The 19,319-nt window shown below is 33.9% G+C and overlaps 1 protein-coding gene across 4 annotated transcripts in view; it reads left to right on the top strand.

Moving 5' to 3' along the window:
- Window positions 1-836: 836 nt before the first annotated feature.
- Window positions 837-19,319, top strand: part of LOC108146787 (monocarboxylate transporter 13) — a 46,247-nt gene continuing 27,764 nt past the window's right edge. For 2 of the 4 annotated variants that reach the window (XM_041708708.1, XM_041708710.1), the window contains exons 1-2: window positions 837-1,075; window positions 1,256-1,330. The gene's annotated coding sequence lies outside the window, so the exon portion shown is untranslated. The remainder of the gene's footprint in view (window positions 1,076-1,255; window positions 1,331-19,319) is intronic. The other 2 variants (XM_041708707.1, XM_017272958.2) reach the window with 2 other exon arrangements.

Below are 19,319 nucleotides of genomic sequence, written 5' to 3'. Positions count from 1 at the left end.
TTTTTGAAGGGAGTCTTTAACTCTATCAAACGGTTTTGGAAGTAATTTTTCCTGCTTCTATTTTATTATAGGATTAGTGGTAAAATGGTTATCTGAAGTTAAAAGTAATGGCTTGTATCTACTCTGCATTAAATTTGCTTCCTAGGGAAGTGTTAACCCCCCAAGCCCGCATTTCTCTTCCGACCATGCCTCTAGTTCACAGAAAAAAAGATGGCCGCCATGTCAATTAAAATCCTGTTGCGCCATTATTGTTGACCCATTCAGACAGAAACCAGCTGATCAAAAACAGCTAATCGACATACTAATACTAAAAAAATCCAAAACGAAGAAGAAGATAGCACAAAATTCATTGTTCCCGCCAATAAAATGGATATTGGGGCAAAACTTAATACAATATGAAAATTCGCCAGTGCAAAGTGTTTCTGAACAGCTGTGGCTCGTCAAAACATAAACAAAGTCAACAGGTCAACCCAAAAATAATAGTAGATTATACGATGGTTGAAGATGGTTGAACTGTTGACTTTGTTTACGTTTTGACGAGCCACAGCTGTTCAGATCAGCTGAAATCGGTACGTGGATATGGATATGCCCTGTGGAAAACGGAGTTACACATTTGTCAAAAATTCCACCCATTTTCCACGGATGGACTATGTGGAAAAATGGCATACCGCCATTATCCGCTGTTATCTTTTTACTGTATCCATCATGTTCCTTTGCCCACAGTTTCACTTTCGATGCTATGGCACCGACGCTAGTTTAACGGACATTACAATAACTAATGGGCAATAATATTGTAATGGTTCAGCTTAATTACAAAGCTTCGGTCACACTGGTTGATGTCTTTCGTTTTTCGCGTTTTGTTTTTGTATATACTTTGAACGGGACACAATTATTGAAAATAAGGCCATGTATATAGTATATTATTGTTAAAGTACGTACCCTATCGAAGCCGAATAAGGATTTTAATAAGATTGGGTGTAAATAACTGAACGCCGATTGTCATGTAACGTTAACAGCGAGCAAGTAAAATACAAATAGAGTAAAACGTTTTTCTTTGGAAATATCAGACACCAAGGTGAGTATACACTATATATATGTGAGATGAAATGAAGATGTCAGTTGGATGAGGCAGATCAGCTGACGCATATTGCCGATACGTGAAACAAACAACGACAAAAACTTTCTCCCGATGTGTCCCAAACCTTGCAAATCTTTGGGTCACCTTAACTCCGATAAGTTTGCTTGTTTTTTTTAGGCATACCCGGGGTTAAGTCATTCTTCACTCTCCCTGTTTTGTTACTACCAAGCCCGGTTCTGTTAAAATAATTAGGTAAGTTTATTTAGCAGGATGCAGATGTTGGTAAACCCAATAATAACTTTTTAATAACGCGGAAAGCAAGCGGAAATCAAATGTTCATATTATAAAGTTTTATTATTATACCTTTGCGGTTTATTTGTGAAAGACGGCTGCTTCGAGAGGCCTCTCAGTAGTTCATCCGATTAACGAAATTATTCACAAATTTCCGATAGTACAGTCCTCAATGTCGACTTCAATCTCGTGCCTTACGACGTCAATCGCCTCAGGATGGTTGGTATAATACTTATTCTTGACGGCACCCGACAAAAAAAAGTCTAGCGACGTCGAATCGCAGTTGAGAGGCCGCAAGTTGATATCGTCTTTTTGGCTGATTATTCGTTCAACTGTAACGTTTGCTGTAAGACACGTATTGCCGTTCTGCTGGAACCACATGTCATCGATATCTTCATCTTTCATTCGGTGGTCACCATTAAAGGTTACAGCGGCTCCCGATTCGTTTTTGAACAAAAACAGGCCAATAATGTCGCCTGACCACATACCGCTTCAAACAGTCACTCGTCTGACGGCAATTGTGCTTTGATGCTCGTCCCCACCAAATGGACTTCAGTTCATTACGCGAACTGAAAACGCATCGGTTGGTTGTAAGCCTTTAGCTGCTGAACCAATAGATTTTGTACGGCTTCAGACCAAGGTCTGTAGTCAAAATTTGTTGCAGGGACGGGAGAGAAATGTCCAACTCCTTCTCACGGTGTCACTCACGCTTTTTCAACCTGCAGCTATTTAATTAAATATATAAATAACTTAAAACAAGAAAAGAAGCAACCCGAAGTATGTATATATACCCTTGCAGCTATTGTAAATAAATATACAACTACATTCCTATATGTACTGATTCCTTAATAAACCTAAAATTTATTAGGCTCTGAAAATCAGATTTCGCACAGCAAGCATTATTTCGGTTTTCCATACCACGAAATGTTTGTATTATAACATGATTATTACCAGCCTTAACCTTCGCAACCTTTTCATTTGATACGGATGGCTCAATAACAGCTGTTGTCTGACATTTGTTACCAATATCCACAACTCCGGGTGTTTATTGTTAGCTCTTGAGTTTTATGAATGGGTTTGGTATACGCCAAACATGTTGGAAATTGTTTTCAAATTTTAAAAATATTTAGCTGAAATTTTGATTCAATGTGTTCAATTTCATGTTCATTTCCTTTAAATTGGACAGACAACTTTTCGATCGTTTTAAAAGTGAGTGCTTTAACAATTTTTACTTTTCCATGTAGTTTTTTTTTATCCCTATAACGTCTAGATTTCGAAGTATCATTATTTTTTCACCTATTTTACTTCTACTGTATCGGCCAAATTAGCAGTTTCCGGAAATTTATTTTATTGTTTAGTTTCTCCAGAGACTTGCTGCTTTATCTTTTTGAATCATGAGCAGTACTTTTATTTATTTCTTTAAATTAGGTAATAGTTTAATTGTTCCAACTTATGCTTTTAAATTTATTCAAATCGGAAAAAATAGTATATAGTTGTCATAGGAACGATCAAATAACTTAGCTGAAAATCATCATACCTTCAATGTTTTTAGATATATACGCATATAAAGTAAATCGAAATTTAATTCCTTTCACGAATATCTAATTTTTGGAATAGCTGCAAAAGTATATAAACTTCGGCTTCGCGAAGCTTGCTTTCTTTCTTGTTTTAATGTAGTTCCTCGAAATAAAGTAATTATTTAATATTTCTGAATTACGATTTTAATGTTATTAAGATCGACTCCTATAAGAACAACAGAAATCAAAATTAACAAAAATTATAACTTTGTGGCCTTAAAATTAAATTAAAATATTTTTATTTATTTGGTGAAGGTTTTTTTATTTCTGAATTAGGTTAAAATTGTATGCAAATCGGACAACGATAGCATATAGCTGCCCTAAGAACGATTGAATAGTTCATCGAAAATTATTATTTTTACTGTTTTTGAACAAGTACGCATAAAATCGAAATGAAGTTGTTTTAAAGAATATTTAATTTCTGCATTAACTGGAATTGTTTATATGCTTGGCATGCCGAAACTAGCTCCCTCTTTTGTTTTCTGTCATTTTCCCCGCCAAACAGGTGATTCATACTTTTCACCGAAATGTCATACTTAGGCATCGTCAGTTGCTTTGAACTGAGAAAGGTCGCCGTTTTTGTTGCTTAATAACTTTCGAAAGCATTTACGCAGAAATTTATATACCAAAAGTTGAGGAATCTCAGGGGCTATTAACGTGAAAAGTTAAACAAAAATCGACTCTTACAAATTTTAAAAATTTACAAATATGTAAAACAAAAATAAAAATTTAATAATTTTTAAACTAATTTATTTTTTTTAATTCTAGAGGTACTGCCCCCTTAACTTTTAAATAACCACAAAATGATTTATAGATGAATTATGCAAAAATAAAAGCAATTGGCAATATGGTTTACTGTAAGTTAGTTTTGCAAACTCTGGGTATAAATATAATAACTACTTTGACCTCGAGATCGTTGAAAAGAAACACAGCGCGATTGTTTCCAAGACGCTTCAATCAAAATTGTCAATTGAAATAAATTTGTTACAATAAAAAACATCAGAGTTTTCAGAATAAGTCTTTGTTGCCTTATTACATCAGATTGTTAGGCTCATTCAATAAAGGGTGAGCAAGACGGACAAGTGCCTAGGGAAGGTTAAAAATACACAATTTGTCAATTATCTAGATAAAGAAAAAAGGTACAAACAAGGTTAAAAAAAAATTACATTTACACAAATGTTTTCCATTTTGTGGTCAATTTGTTCATCACAAAGTTGAGGATGAATTATGATATTTTTTATACGCTCTGGCAATCAAGTCTGGTTGTAGAAAAGCTTGTAAAAATAAACATTTTATATTACCTAAATATCTAACATACCTAATATACATAGCATATTTTTAAGGAAGGTGCGGAAAAATTGTTTTCTAATATTGGAGCTGTTGGGGCCAGTGCAGCAAAAAGCCTGTGTTTATTTCAATCGATTTAAGACGTACACCATCATACTCCGAGGAGTTCAAAAACATCCAATGTTGATATCAAAGGCGTCGCCTTACTTTCTAAGCGCTCGGACGTGCTTAACATTTCGCTATGTTACTTCGCGGCTCAGACGCTATCCGCTGATTCTCTTTGTGCCGTCGCGTTTTTCATACATCTTGCGTAGACCTATCGTCTGAGGTGGCCAAACTTTTATTAAATCCAAACATATTGTGGCAACGTGACATCTTTGGGTAGCGAATGATTTGCATTCTAAAATCGATAATCTGAATGCTAAATTAAATAAAAACAAGAAAGAAAGCAAACTTCGGCAAGCCGAAGTTCATATACCCTTGCAGCTATCGCAAGAATTAAATATTTTTGAAAACATTAAAATTTATGATTTAACATATACGCAATGTTTAAAAACATTGAAGCTATGACGATTTGCAGCTTAATTATTTGATTGTTCTTTTATATATTTTTATTATTTGTATGGGAGCTATATGATATAGTCGTCCGATTTTGATGAAATTTAAACCATAATTCTGAAATATTTAACCATTGCTATATGTCGAAGAACTAAAAAAAAATTAAAAAACAGCAAAGTTATAATTTTTTTTCAATTATTTTTCCGATTGTTCCTATGGGAGCTATATGCTATAGTCGTCCGATTTTGATGAAATTTTAACCATAATTCTGAAATATTTAACCATTGCTTTATGTCGAAAAACAAAACAAAAAATTGAAAAACAGCAAACTTATAATTTTTTTCAATTATTTTTCCGATTGTTCCTATGGGAGCTATATGCTATAGTCGTCCGATTTTGATGAAATTTAAACCATAATTCTGAAATATTTAACCATTGCTATATGTCGAAGAACTAAACAAAAAATTAATAAACAGCAAAGTTATAATTTTTTTTCAATTATTTTTCCGATTGTTCCTATGGGAGCTATATGCTATAGTCGTCCGATCCGGCTCGTTCCGACTTATATACTACCTGCAATAGAAAGACAACTTTTGGGAAAGTTTCATGCAGATAGCTTTAAAACTGAGAGACTAGTTTGCATATAAACGGACGGACAGACGGACGGACAGACGGACATGGCTAGATCGACTCTACTCAAGAATATATATACTTTATAGGGTCGGAAACGTCTCCTTCACCGCGTTGCAAACTTCTGGCTGAAATTATAATACCCTCTGCAAGGGTATAATAAAGCTTATTTTGTTTGGTCAAATAAATAATAGTCGTCACAAAATTTGATATCAGAAATTATTGAAGTTGAATGTGCGAGTATCACTTTCTTCATTTCTCAAGAGGTGGTTTTGTTTGATATAGTTTTTAATATATATGCACATAATTCTAAATTTAAATGTTTTAAATAATATTTAATTTTGGTGTTTAAACTTCGGCTAGCCGAAGTTTTCATGTTTTAAACTTTTTTTAATAAATTGAAATATAACATAATTATTAATTTTTTTACGCTTTTGCTTTTTTACCGCGACAAATGTTTATATTTTATTATACAATAAATAAATAAATAAGAAGCTTTCAAAGATATTACTGAAAAAAAAACGGTAAAAAACGGTTTTAAAAATTTTTTAAACTTTTGGAATAGTTGCAGAGGTATATAAACAAACTAGGACTTGCGGAAGTATGTTTCCTTTCTTTTTAGTAAAGCTTTAAAGTCATGCCAAACGTAGTTGGTTTAATCAAAATTAATACTGAAGAATAGGTTAAAGTTAAAACCACAGTCATTAATACTTTGACTATATTTCAAAACAAAAATTTCTGATATCAAACAAAAACACCTCTTGACGAGGTAAAAAAGTCGTGACGATCGCACCTCCAACATATAAAATAAATGATATCAAATTTGACTAGGTAAATACACTTTTTAAATGTTTCCATTCGTCACGCTCAGATAAAAAATGCCTGTGTAGGCAAAATACCTGGATGAAGCGAATGAAACTTCTTCATTTTCATAATTTTAACTTTTAAATCGGCAGAAATTATTTAAACGTAAAGATCAGCTGGATTGTTTTATTTTAACAATTACATTTGAAGTTGAAATTTTTCCTTATCTGCGTTGCAAATTCTTGAAATTTTTAACCCTCTGCTATAATAAAATAGTTTAAAATGTATCCGTATTTTTATTCTTCGTACTCTTTATCGCCAATATGAAAAACAATAATTAAACAAATTTTTTTATTTATTTATTTTGCCAACGATGAATATCCTTAACTGGCTACTTATATATTTAACATTATTCTTACGAACTTTTATTAAAAAAATAATCAATAAATTTAAATTTAAGATCAGGTTTGTTTGAAAAATAATTGCACTCACACAAGGCTCTATAAAGTGGGTCGTTTTGGGAGTAATTGGTCCAGCGTAAATCCATAATTAAGGAAGCAAAGTCTCGGAGGTGCCTAGCAGGAGCATTAAAAACTACTTTTGAAGGAAGCCATGGACAGTCAATGATTCCAGCCAACAGGTCACGGATGGAACAGAGCGAATTTTAAAAAGTTTTTTTGTATTTATAGTATTTTTTTTATTTATAGTATTTTTTTTATTTATAGTATTTTTTTTATTTATATATAGAACCACTAACCATACAACATATAGACTGGTCATTTCATACGACGCATTTGGACACAAAAATTCGGACCGCGGAAGGTCCACCGCTCTCACAGCAGCAGGTCCATGCACTTCGTGTGCGTTCGGGTTTTTTACTCTCTCATTCTTATTCTCATTTTTATGCTCGCGCACTCATTGCACGAGTTAAGTCGTTCAGTCGCAGAGGCGCTTTTTGAAGAAGGCTGTCCTGCGCTTGAATTCGTCTTTGTATGTATGCGTGATCATGCATTCTCATACACGGGAGCATGTGTGCGTTTATTTCATTTCGGCGCATCAAGAATATTTTGTCTTTTGCCACTTTTCAAACTTGGTACCCTAAGAATATGGGCGTATTTACTATTGGGTTATAATATAAATATTAATATTATATGTTATAATATATTTTTTTAATATTTCAGCATACATTCTATTTTTGTTTACAAATTCAAATCAGTGGTAGCAGTAAAATGTTTTACATATATGTATGTATTCGAATTTATAGAAATCAGTCCACTGAGATGGGAACAGGGCATATCGCAGTCGTGTCACTTGAAACACCGACTGCTCTTCAGTGGTTGAGAAAACTTCAAACTAAATAAATTCTTGTCGATGTTTTGCGAGCGGTTGGTGCCTGCATACCCTACCGACGATTGCTTTTCAGGGGAGCGGGCTTTTAGGACACTTGTTTTAAATGTTATGTTTAGTGATCTTTGATTGATTTATTTTTTAATGATTTGCAGTTTTATTTTAATTGTCTTTAAACAAGTAATAAATAATAAAATACTTTTTATATTTTTGAAAATGTAAATGGAACAAATATAAAAATCCACATTTTTTTAATGATAATAATTTATTTTAATGATTATAATTTTAGATTTTAATTGTACCAATATCTTGAATTTTAACGAATTCTTTAAAGACAATTAAAATAACACTGCGAATCATTAAAAAATAAATCAATCAAAGATCGCTAAACATAACATTTAAAACAAGTGTCCTAAAAGCCCGCTCCCCTGAAAAGCAATCGTCGGTAGGGTATGCAGGCACCAACCGCTCGCAAAACATCGACAAGAATTTATTTAGTTTGAAGTTTTCTCAACCACTGAAGAGCAGTCGGTGTTTCAAGTGACACGACTGCGATATGCCCTGTTCCCATCTCAGTGGACTGATTTCTATAAATTCGAATACATACATATATGTAAAACATTTTACTGCTACCACTGATTTGAATTTGTAAACAAAAATAGAATGTATGCTGAAATATTAAAAAATATATTATAACATATAATATTAATATTTATATTATAACCCAATAGTAAATACGCCCATATTCTTAGGGTACCAAGTTTGAAAAGTGGCAAAAGACAAAATATTCTTGATGCGCCGAAATGAAATAAACGCACACATGCTCCCGTGTATGAGAATGCATGATCACGCATACATACAAAGACGAATTCAAGCGCAGGACAGCCTTCTTCAAAAAGCGCCTCTCTGCGACTGAACGACTGAACTCGTGCAATGAGTGCGCGAGCATAAAAATGAGAATAAGAATGAGAGAGTAAAAAACCCGAACGCACACGAAGTGCATGGACCTGCTGCTGTGAGAGCGGTGGACCTTCCGCGGTCCGAATTTTTGTGTCCAAATGCGTCGTATGAAATGACCAGTCTATATGTTGTATGGTTAGTGATAGAACGTACAAATTTTGAGTAGAGCGCAAGCGTCGTATAGGGATCAGTAAAAAGCGCTGAGTTATTCCTTACAAACATTAAACAAACATTATTCCTAAACATTAAATTTGGAATCAAACATTGTACAAACAGATCTAGGGATTTTTGTTTATCATCTAAGGGCTGATCAGCATTACTGTATGTGGCTATTCGATTTTATACGCAATTAAAGTAGCTAACATAAAAGCATTTATTAGTATTTAGCGGAAGTAAATTTTGGGGGCACCATGAACTCAAGGAATCTAACTGTTTACTTTGTAGCTAGGATGGTTTAGGTAAGATCTTATCCACTTTAAAATTGCTGAGTGTATGCCCAAATGAGAAAGTTTTGCCAACAAGGCACATTGGGGAAGAAGCAAACAGATTTAAAGTTTCAACATCAGAATAAGAAGTTAAATTTCCAAGGTTTTCAAGGGATCTGAAGAAACGTATTTATAATACAAAGAAATGTATTTATAAACTTAAATTCTCGTTTGTGTTGCTAGTTCCTATTCCTATTTAGGTTTTTGGTATCCCAAGGCAGTTTGAATGAATTTTACATACTTCCTTGAGCATTATTTTTAGTTATGTAAACATCTGCAAATAGCACTTAACATATGCTTTACAACCGCTAACAGAGCACAAATCACCGTTTACACTTAAAGACAAGAAAGGAAGCAAACTTCGGCAAGCCGAAGTTCATATACCCTTGCAGCTATTGCAAAAATTAAATATTCTTGAAAACATTAAAGTTATCATTTACTTGCGTATATGCTTAAAAACTTTGAAGCTATGATGATTTGCAGCTCAATTATTCGATTTTATGGCAGCTATATGATATCGTATTCCGATTTTAATAAAATTAAAAGCGTTGTTCTGAACTGTCAATTTATTAATAAGTCCAAAAGAATTAAAAAAAAAATTGGAAAATAAAAAAGTTACATTTAAATTTTTTTTTTTTATATTTTTATTTTTTCCTTGGAAGCTTTATATTATAGTCGTCCGATTTTGATGAAATTTAAACCGTAATTCTTAAACCATTACTTAATGTCGAAGAACTAAAATAAAAAATTAAAAAACAGCAAAGTTATAATTTAAAGACAACTTTTGGGAAAGTTTCATTCAGATAGCTTTAAAACTAAGAGACTAAATTGCGTAGAAACGGACGGACAGACGGACATGGATAGATCGATTCTCCGAGTTATGCTGATCAAGAATATATATACTTTATAGGGTCAGAAATGTCTCCTTCACTGTGTTGCAAACTTCTGACTGAGATTATAATACCCTGCAAGGGTATAAAAAATGGTACCACACAAAACAATTTGAGTATCATTTTTCTAATCAGGGGGAGCACCGAAAATTTGAAAATTAGTTTAATATGATAAATAATCACCCTTTTTAACCGGCAAATCATTACAACTTTATCAGCAAATCATCGCGTTGTCATCAGTAAATAACCACCCATTTTAATAAGCAAATAATATCGCTTCATCAACAAATATTCACCCATTTGAATAACCAAATCAATTATTGGGTGGTTATTACTGATGACAACGAAATGAAAAAAATTCATTGCAAATCATCGCGTTTTTATCGGGAAGAATTACGCAAACTTTTTAATGATTTCATTCATATGCATTCAATATTTTTTAAAACTTAATTTATTTACTTACGTACGCGAGGGTGGACAATTAATTCCACGACACTTACGGGTATCGTGGCAACCTAAATCACAAAAAAACCAAATTAATTAACTAAAATTAAAGCACTTTAAATTTTTGGTAACACTTTTTTGGATTATTAAATACAATTGCATGTGACTGGGGCCTTCCGATCGTTTAAGGTGGCTTTATTTAATTAGTTTAAGAGAACAATTTGAGCAAATATATTTTATATCTGAGATTTGTTTTTGTAAGGAAAGTAGTAATTTTATTTATGTTGTTGTTGGTAGGGTTTGCTAACATGGTAACAGGGTTGTCGTTAAGAAAAATTGCTGATTTGTGTTGGGAAAAGGTAGGGCAAGAGCAAGAGATTATTTCTATATTTATGGGTGCGCTGTTGCAAAACTGGCAGTTACTAGAAAGGAATCTGTCCACCATTTTTCTGTTGTAAATTGTGTGGTTATATTAAATTTAATTTAATATATTTGTTTTGGTATCCCGACGAAATAATACTAATAGCCTGCTTCCATTGGCGCATTAAAACGCATTTAGCCTAATGCGCATTTATTTACACAGGGAATCCCATAAGGCTAAATGGCGCATTTAAAATAAATGCGATTATTAAATGCGATTAAAAACCACACCTTTTTAGAAAAAAACCGGAAAATATCGATGTTTAATGATATTTTGTTCGTGCCACCACTACAACAGCTGTTTTCTATATGCCAGGATGGCGCAATTTTTGATGTCTTTTTAATATAAAATCTATTTTGTAAAAAAATGGCTGAACCCAAGAGTGCACGCTGCAAATTCTGCTCGCAGTACCACAATGCATTACTGCTGGATCTCTGGCATAAAATAACTCCCACATATACTGGGATCCTTGCCTTTTTAGAAACTGTGGTGTTCTCAAACCCGTCATAACAACGCAAATAGCTTCTCTTCCTTGTCGTCCAAGTTGGCAAATGCCTCGGTCGCTTTGTGGATGTCCTGTTGAGCACTACAGAGTTTAATAAACTCACCCAAGTTCATTAATTTTAATTAATTTCTTTTGGATTTGCCAAAATTCAAAATAAACAAACCCAGATCAGCTGTTCGTGCCACTCACATGTCGGAGTAGCATTAGCTAAATGCTAATACGCCAATCAGGCACATTTTAAAAGTCCACTAATGTGGCAATGGAATCAGGCTTTAAGTCTTTTTAGATTCATAAGTCACTTTGTGATTCGTACAATAAAACTTAAATACTAGAAGTACAATTACATTTCATTACGTTACAATAACAATACTAATTTTAACATTTACAGATTAATACATTTAATAGGATTTGGTGACATGAGTGACATAAAAAAAATGAATTGAATTTAAAACAAAATGAGATTAACATTAAAAATAATAAATTCAAATTAAAATAAGAATTATCTTGTGCGATTTAAATAGTTTACTTTTACTTTTAATATTATTTGGGGGGTTATTCCAATAGCGAACAGCCTGTATGAAAAAGTGTTTTTCCGTCATTGCCAATTTTAATCTTTTGCAGACAATGTTGCTTGTTCTAGCTGACGAAGCCAGTTGCACATGTTCAATTAAGTACTGCGGCTTTTTTTTAGTCAGGAGTTTATGCAGAAATAAGAGGGTTTTTAACTTAATCCATGACTCAAAACTTAATTCAAAAATATTATTATTTGCCATATGTATTTCCTGTGGCCATGTGAACGGTCATCCCACGTTAAGGTGGAATTAAGTTCTATTCCCAGATATGTGGCTCGTTTAACAAATTCTATTTCAACATTTTCTACCTCAATCTTTAGAAGACAGCTAAAGTCAATTGATTTTTTATGAATTAGTATGCATTTCGATTTGGATGTATTGTTGTTTAATTTCATTGTTGCTAATTCTAATACACTCACTAATTTGACTTAGGGGACGGGTAACATATAACTGGACATCATCTACATATAGGTGCACATCACAAACAGAAATGCATTTAGGGAGATCATTTACATATAACGAGAAAAGCAGTGAACCTAAAACTGAGCCTTGTGGGACTCCTTGTGTGAGAGGCAGAAACGAAGATTTTAGCGACCCGGAGACGACGGCCTGCACCCTTTTTGTGAGATATGTTCGGATGAGGTTTATTGCACTTGAGGAGAAATTGTACTGTGTGCGAATCTTTGTGCAGAGTATTTCGTTGTTTATCGAGTCAAATGCTTTGCTAAAGTCAAGAAGTGTTAGGAGGGTTACTTTACTGTCATCAATTTTTTAACGAATGTCTTCAGATATCTTTAAAATGGCAGCTGTACAAATTCTGTGCTTTTTGAAACCTGATTTCTTGCAATTTAGAAGATTATTGTTCTCCAGGTGAGTTTGCATTTGCAGGGTAACTAATTGCTTAAAGGACTTTGCAAGGAAAGGCACGATGGAATTTAATCCAAAATTTGATTTTTTCGTTTCGGAACGGCCAAATTTGAGCAATTTTCCAGCAATCAGAAAAAATTGACATTGTAAAAACTGTATTATAAATATGGGTAATATAACAAATTAGTTTTAGAAGCAACATTTTTATAAATTTGGGGCTAACATTATCTAGACCTTATGCATTTGATTTTACTTTAAGTTTACATTCAAGGACATCATAATATCACAGGTTGTTGTTGAGTTCAGGTACAAATTATGTGTAGGAACCTCTGCAAATCTCTTGTTAAGGGCGTCTACATCAAGGTCCGATTTAGCCACTGCAATTTGTTTTCCTATGCCCAGGCTTCTCAAATCCTTTCAAACTTGACCAGGAGTCTTTGCATTGGCGAATTTATTTTTATAAAATCTACGTTTGGAGGAAGAAATCGAGCTTGTGACTAAGTTTCTCAGTTGTTTAAAAATTATGTGCATACTTTTAGTTTTATACCTCTTCCAGCGTTTGTAGGCATTATCCCGCTGGCGAATTTGTCTTTAAAATTCAAAATTAAACCATGGCAGTACGGCAGGATTTTGTTCTTAATGAAACACAGTGTTCAAATAACCTTCGAATGTTGGAGTTAAACAAGAAGTCAAATTTTTGTCCAGTCATAATTGTCAAATTCAGTTAGTAGCTTGCTAATATTATTTGATATATAGTCTCTATAGCTAAAAAATCGTCTTGAATTGTCAGAAATAAAATCAAATGTCATAAATATCAAGTCATGTTTAGAGAACGCTGGCACACACAACTGGTCATAGAGAAGGATTTTTGACGGTTCACTAACAAAGAACAAATCTAACAAAGAGCTACAAGTACTTGTGAAATGCGTAGGTAGTTGGCAGTTTACCAAGCTTAGGTCAAGAGAGTTAAAGTCATTTTGTACACTTTGTTCTCGGATCATGTTGCTGTTAAGATCTCCAGGCAGGATAACGTTTTCGTACGCCACAGATATGTCTGATACGAACTCTAAGAGATCAGTATATTCGGTCATTCGATGGAGTCTATAGATACAACAGATTATGATTTTTGAAACTAGGATCTACGACTTCTTTAAACAAATATTCAACTCTACCTTCGATCGAATTAGATTTAATAAGCTTCGAAGTGTATTTGTTGCTTACAAAAATCGCTACACCACCTGCGTGTTTTAATCTGTCGAACCTATGCAACACATAGCCATCACATTCAAAAGGGACGTCACTGTAACCAAACCATGTTTAAAAAAAAACACACACTGCATCAACATTTGATCCTACAAATAGTTCCCTAAACTCATCCATTTTTCTGACCAAGCTTTGAGCATTTATGTGGACAATCTTCAGACCCACTTTCTGTTTATAGTGAATTCTCAGCAGACTGCTCGCTGTTGAATTATTTGTATTGACCTGGGTATAAGGTAAATTGGGAAACGCACTTATGAATTGAGAAGGCACAAGCTAGATTTGAACGAAGAGATTACCAATAAAAAAAACCTAAATTACTCTTAAAAACTATAAAAATAAAGATGTCAGCTGCATAAGAGATTTTATTGACGAAAGCTATTTTGGGATAATAATATAAAAGTCCTCTCTCGCACTGCACTTCATGTGCCCAATCCCACGGCGCGTTAAAACGGCAGCAAGAGATTTCTGCTTCTTCAAACGCATGGCTTATTTAAATATAAGGAAATTATCTCTCGTGAGCTGCTCATTAACGTAGAGAGCGGCCGGCAATTCAAAGCCCAACAGGTGTTTGCTCAGGTGCTGTTTTGTTGTTGTCGGAAATCAGCCAGTGCGCGAAGAAGTGAAACTTTTCCCTCGAAGTTTCCGACTTTAAGAGCCACTGGGCATTTTCTGTTGGTACATGTTTGTGGTCTTGTACATTTCTCTTGTATGTTTACGTCTGTGTGGTGTTCTTTGCCACAATTGTGGCAATTTTTTTTTTTTTTTTAAGATTTAAGTAAGTGGCTAAATTTAAAACAATTGTTGAATCTTATAGGAAGTGGTATGTATTCTCTAACTGTCGTTCTTTAATAGCCGATTTTGATGTGATCAGGGGGAACGTGGCAATTGAATGTAATTATTACAAGTCCTGTCTCCCTTCTCTTTCTTTAATATTTTCTTAACGTCGCTTACTTGTTACTAGCTCTTTTTGGATTGTGTCTTCATCTATACCTCTTAGGTCGAAAGAATATATGACACCTTTAGTTTAGTTTAGTGAGTAATGAGGAGTTAGTTTCAAGTTTTAATATCGGGTGAAAAGGCTTTTAGCTGCGTTAGTCTGTTGGCTTGTTGGCTATTGAAGTACAATTAAGTAAGATTACTAAGTAAGCCTCTTATATTTTCCATTAATTTATTTTAATCGGACTACTTCTTAGTACCATTGGATCGGTGCCTAAGATCGGTAGCTGTGGTGTAAATAGCAAATCGCAGGCGGTAGCGAACTACGATTCGAGCGCCAAAAGCAGGTTCGCATATTTACGGCAGTTGCGTATTAACCCAGCGTTTCGTAACCCAGCTTTTTGTGAGTCGTTCAAATGATGTTGTCTGGTTTTATAATACAATGCAGTAGTAGGATTTTTATGATAATTAGGATCAAACAGAGATAGCACTGTTTTTAATTTTGTCTTGCCAACAATTCTTCAACGATGTTCAACTCCTCAGAGACAATTTCAGAGAGGTTAATGTTAATGTTAATAACACAAAAAAAGCGTTTTAATTATTAAAAAATTTTGTATGTAACTCTGTTGCTTTGCGAAAGCAATCAGAGCGGTAAACAAAAACACGACCGTTCACTGTGAGAGCGAAATGTTTTCAACAATCTGTAAATGATTTCGTTTACAAAATTTTGGATTGTGTATGAAATCAATACTGCGTGATTCCATTGGCGCAATAAAACTCATTAAGCATAATTTACAGTTACATAGTTTTTAGTTCTTCGACATAAGACAAAATTCCGCATTTAAAATAAATCCAATAAATAAATGCGATTAAAAATCATTCGCCCCGAATGTTTTAATAAAAAATACCGGAAAATACCTATATTTAACGATTTTTCTCAAGTGCCACCACTATAACAGCTGGTTTTTATATGCAAGGATAGCGCAATTTGGTTTTTTGGTTTTTTCGAATATAAAATATATTTTTTAAAAATAACAAAAGAATAGCAAGCGCAGCAAATCCTGGTCGCAGTACTACAATGCAATACTGCTGGATCTCTGACAGGAAAACTCCCACATATACGAAGATCTGTGCTCTTTTGTTGAAATTGTGGTAGTCTTCTTAGCAAACCCGTCAAGCAACATATCACCTTCCCTTCCTTGTCGTCCAAGTTGGCAAATGCCCCGATAGCATTGTGGATGCTTCTGCTGAGCATTAAAGAGCGAAGATATAAAATTTCATTAAAAGGGTATTATATAAAAAGTGAGGTATTTTTCAAAATTTCGTAATATTTAAACTAAAAAAATATTTAACCCTGATACTTTTGTTTACTTATTTGCCACAAAGTATCCGTAAAAAAATTGGCGACAAATAAAAAATGTGACTATTAAATGGTGTTCGGTTTGTAAAATAATGACATTTTATCGGGTCAATCCACAGTACGCCACGTAGACGTTGGTGGTCGTGAGTTGATTAGAATTAGACATATTGATGGCCTATGTTACCTTTTGGAAACTTAAGTTTTCTGACCAAATTACTTCCATGGTAATTAAAGCTAGGGAATTGCTTGGATTTATAAAAAGAGGTCACAAAGAGGTGTAACCATATATATTAGTAAAAATTAAAAGTGCAAGTTTATATGTAAGCATCCCGCTAACAGCCCGATAAAATATTTGTTCCTGGGATGCATATACCACGATATTACTTATAGCGGCATGATGAATTGTTATCAGATATATTGTTTAACTATGTGGACATAGAATTGGCAGGTGACCCCAATAAGACATGAAATCATTAGATTTGAAATTAGTTGTCTTTGTTGGGAGTATTTTATTGCGGTGACATCAATAATATATTTATAACTTTTAAAGTATATCATAAAAATGTTTCAAAGAGAAAACGAGAAAGAACGCTAACTTCGGCAAGCCGAAGTTCATATACCCTTGCAGCTATTGCAATAATTAAATACTTTTAAAAACATTAAAATTATTATTAATTTGCGTATATGTTAAAAAACATTGAAGCTATGATGATTTGCAGCTCAATTATTAGATGGTTATATTATATATTTTTATTATTTCTATGGGAGCTATGGGTTATAGTCGTCCGATTTTGATGAAATTTAAACCGTAATTCTGAAATAATTACCCAATACTATATGTCGAAGAATTAAGAAAAAATTAAAAAACAGCTAAGTTATAAATTTTTTTTTTCATTTTTTTTTCATTTTTTTTTCCGATTGTTCCTATGGGAGCTATATGATATAGTGGTCCGATTTTGATGAAATTTAAACCGTAATTCTGAAATAATTAACCATTAACATTTCAGAGAATTAAAAAAAAAAAAAATGAAAAACAGCAAAGTTAAAATTTTTTTTTTCCGATTGTTCCTATGGGTGCTATATGATATAGTCGTCCGATTTTGATGTAATTCTAAAATATTTAACCATTACTATATGTCGAAAAACTAAAAAAAAATTAGAAAACGCAAAGCTATAATTTTATTTTATTTATTTTTTCGATTGTTCCTTTGGGAGCTATATGCTATAGTCGTCCGATCCGGCTCGTTCCGGCTTATATACTACCTGCAATAGAAAAACAACTTTTGAGAAAGTTTCATGCAGATAGCTTTAAAACTGAGAGACTAGTTTGCGTAGAAACGGACGGACAGACGGACGGACGGACAGACGGACATGGCTAGATCAACTCTGCTAGTGCTATATATACTTTATAGGGTCGGAAATGTCTCCTTCACTGCGTTGCAAACTTCTGACTGAAATTATAATACCCTCCGCAAGGGTATAATAATCATAAATAAGCCGGTGACCGTGAATCTTTATAGGTGCCCTGAAAAAAGTGGTTTTGCAGTGTACATCATAACTCGTGACAGGATTATTTGTTTTTCGAGTTAATCAAAAACATTTTTTTATTGTTATTATTTGTTGAATAATGTGAAGAAGTAGTGTTCAAAATTTCAAAAGGATCGGTAAGTGTAGATTTTGAGTTCTGAAGTTCACGAACTCCAAAAAAAAAGAAGTTTTCGGATAAAACGACTTTTCGTACGTGAAAATAGGAAATAAACTATCAATAAAAGAACATTAATTTTTATACTTACATAGAGTCGTTAGTGCCAGCTCCACAGTGAAACAGAATATCCAATGCATCTTTTTTAAAAGAAATAGCAGCTGCTTTCTAATAGGGACTCCGCGCAGGTACACACAAAAAAAAAGTTAAAAATCAACCCAGACGCAGTTGGACTTGACAATATTCACCCTTTAGAAATTTCTAATATTTATTACTCACATTTTTAACACTCCCTTTACAATGTCTTTCCCGGACTGTTGTAATGTCGCCCAAATTGTTTCCATTCCATAGGCAAGGAAGAATATAGGTCCACTCTATCCTTCCTTTTTATCAAAGGCCTTGGAATACATAATAGCAGCCCAAATTAATTCGTTTATGCACGAAAATGCACTGCTAATGCACTACTAAACTGCCACACGGTACTTAGTCTAAGTGGCATGTAGTTTTCGATGCATCGTGCCGTACAACGACGCAGGTATCGTTGAGCTGTATTCGACACTGCTTCGGCTTAGATTGCATAAGTTTTCCCTGCGGCAGACCTAAAAAATGTATCGTCAAGTAATGGTGGTCGAAGCTGACCGAAACTTTAGAACTTCTCCTTTTTGGCGATTAGGTGTTTAAGGCGGCTAAGAGAGATGGCGCATGCCACAAAGGTTATTCAGAAAGATTTTTATGTTGACGGTTTGTCGACTGGCGCCGGACGCTATTAGGACCTGCAAGGTCATTGAGACGAAGTTTCTCAGGATTTGCAAGAGGCTGGATTTACACTGGCAAAATGGTTTTAAAAGAGCCAAGAGTTATCCGCATCTGAAAGCGCTGTCAGCCACTTACGGCAGGCTCAGACCCTTGGCGTGGTTTGGTTTCCAGTTAAAAATTACTTTCAATTTCGGTTGGATGACAAAATGTTTTGTCGGTGATTGCAGGGCCTGTGGCAGTGCGTGTATTCCAATACGTGGGAGACTTTTAAAGCAACGCTTCTGCAGCTTCCGAATGATGATGTCCTTTGCATTGCTTACATTTGTACTTTGACTTGCACTTGCTTCTAGGTCTCAGGAAGCTTTAACATAATAATTATTTACAGATAATTCATAAGGCATCCATACAATAAGATTTCTTGACATATTTTTTGCCTTAAAATGTCATGAAGGGTTACCTTGCTTATTTGATGCGTTGCTTTTAATGGTCACGTAAAGATCTCGATCCACCATTTCCATGTTTTTATCCGTATCGTGGGTCACTGGTGGTCCGGGTGGTGTGTTTCGGTGACAAAATTACCATTTCG

This window comes from Drosophila elegans, unplaced genomic scaffold, assembly GCF_018152505.1.
Source record: "Drosophila elegans isolate 14027-0461.03 unplaced genomic scaffold, ASM1815250v1 contig_377, whole genome shotgun sequence".
NCBI classification, from domain to species: Eukaryota; Metazoa; Arthropoda; class Insecta; order Diptera; family Drosophilidae; genus Drosophila; species Drosophila elegans.
Note: the sequence above shows the minus strand (reverse complement) of the source record. Positions and strands in the feature narration are given on the sequence as shown.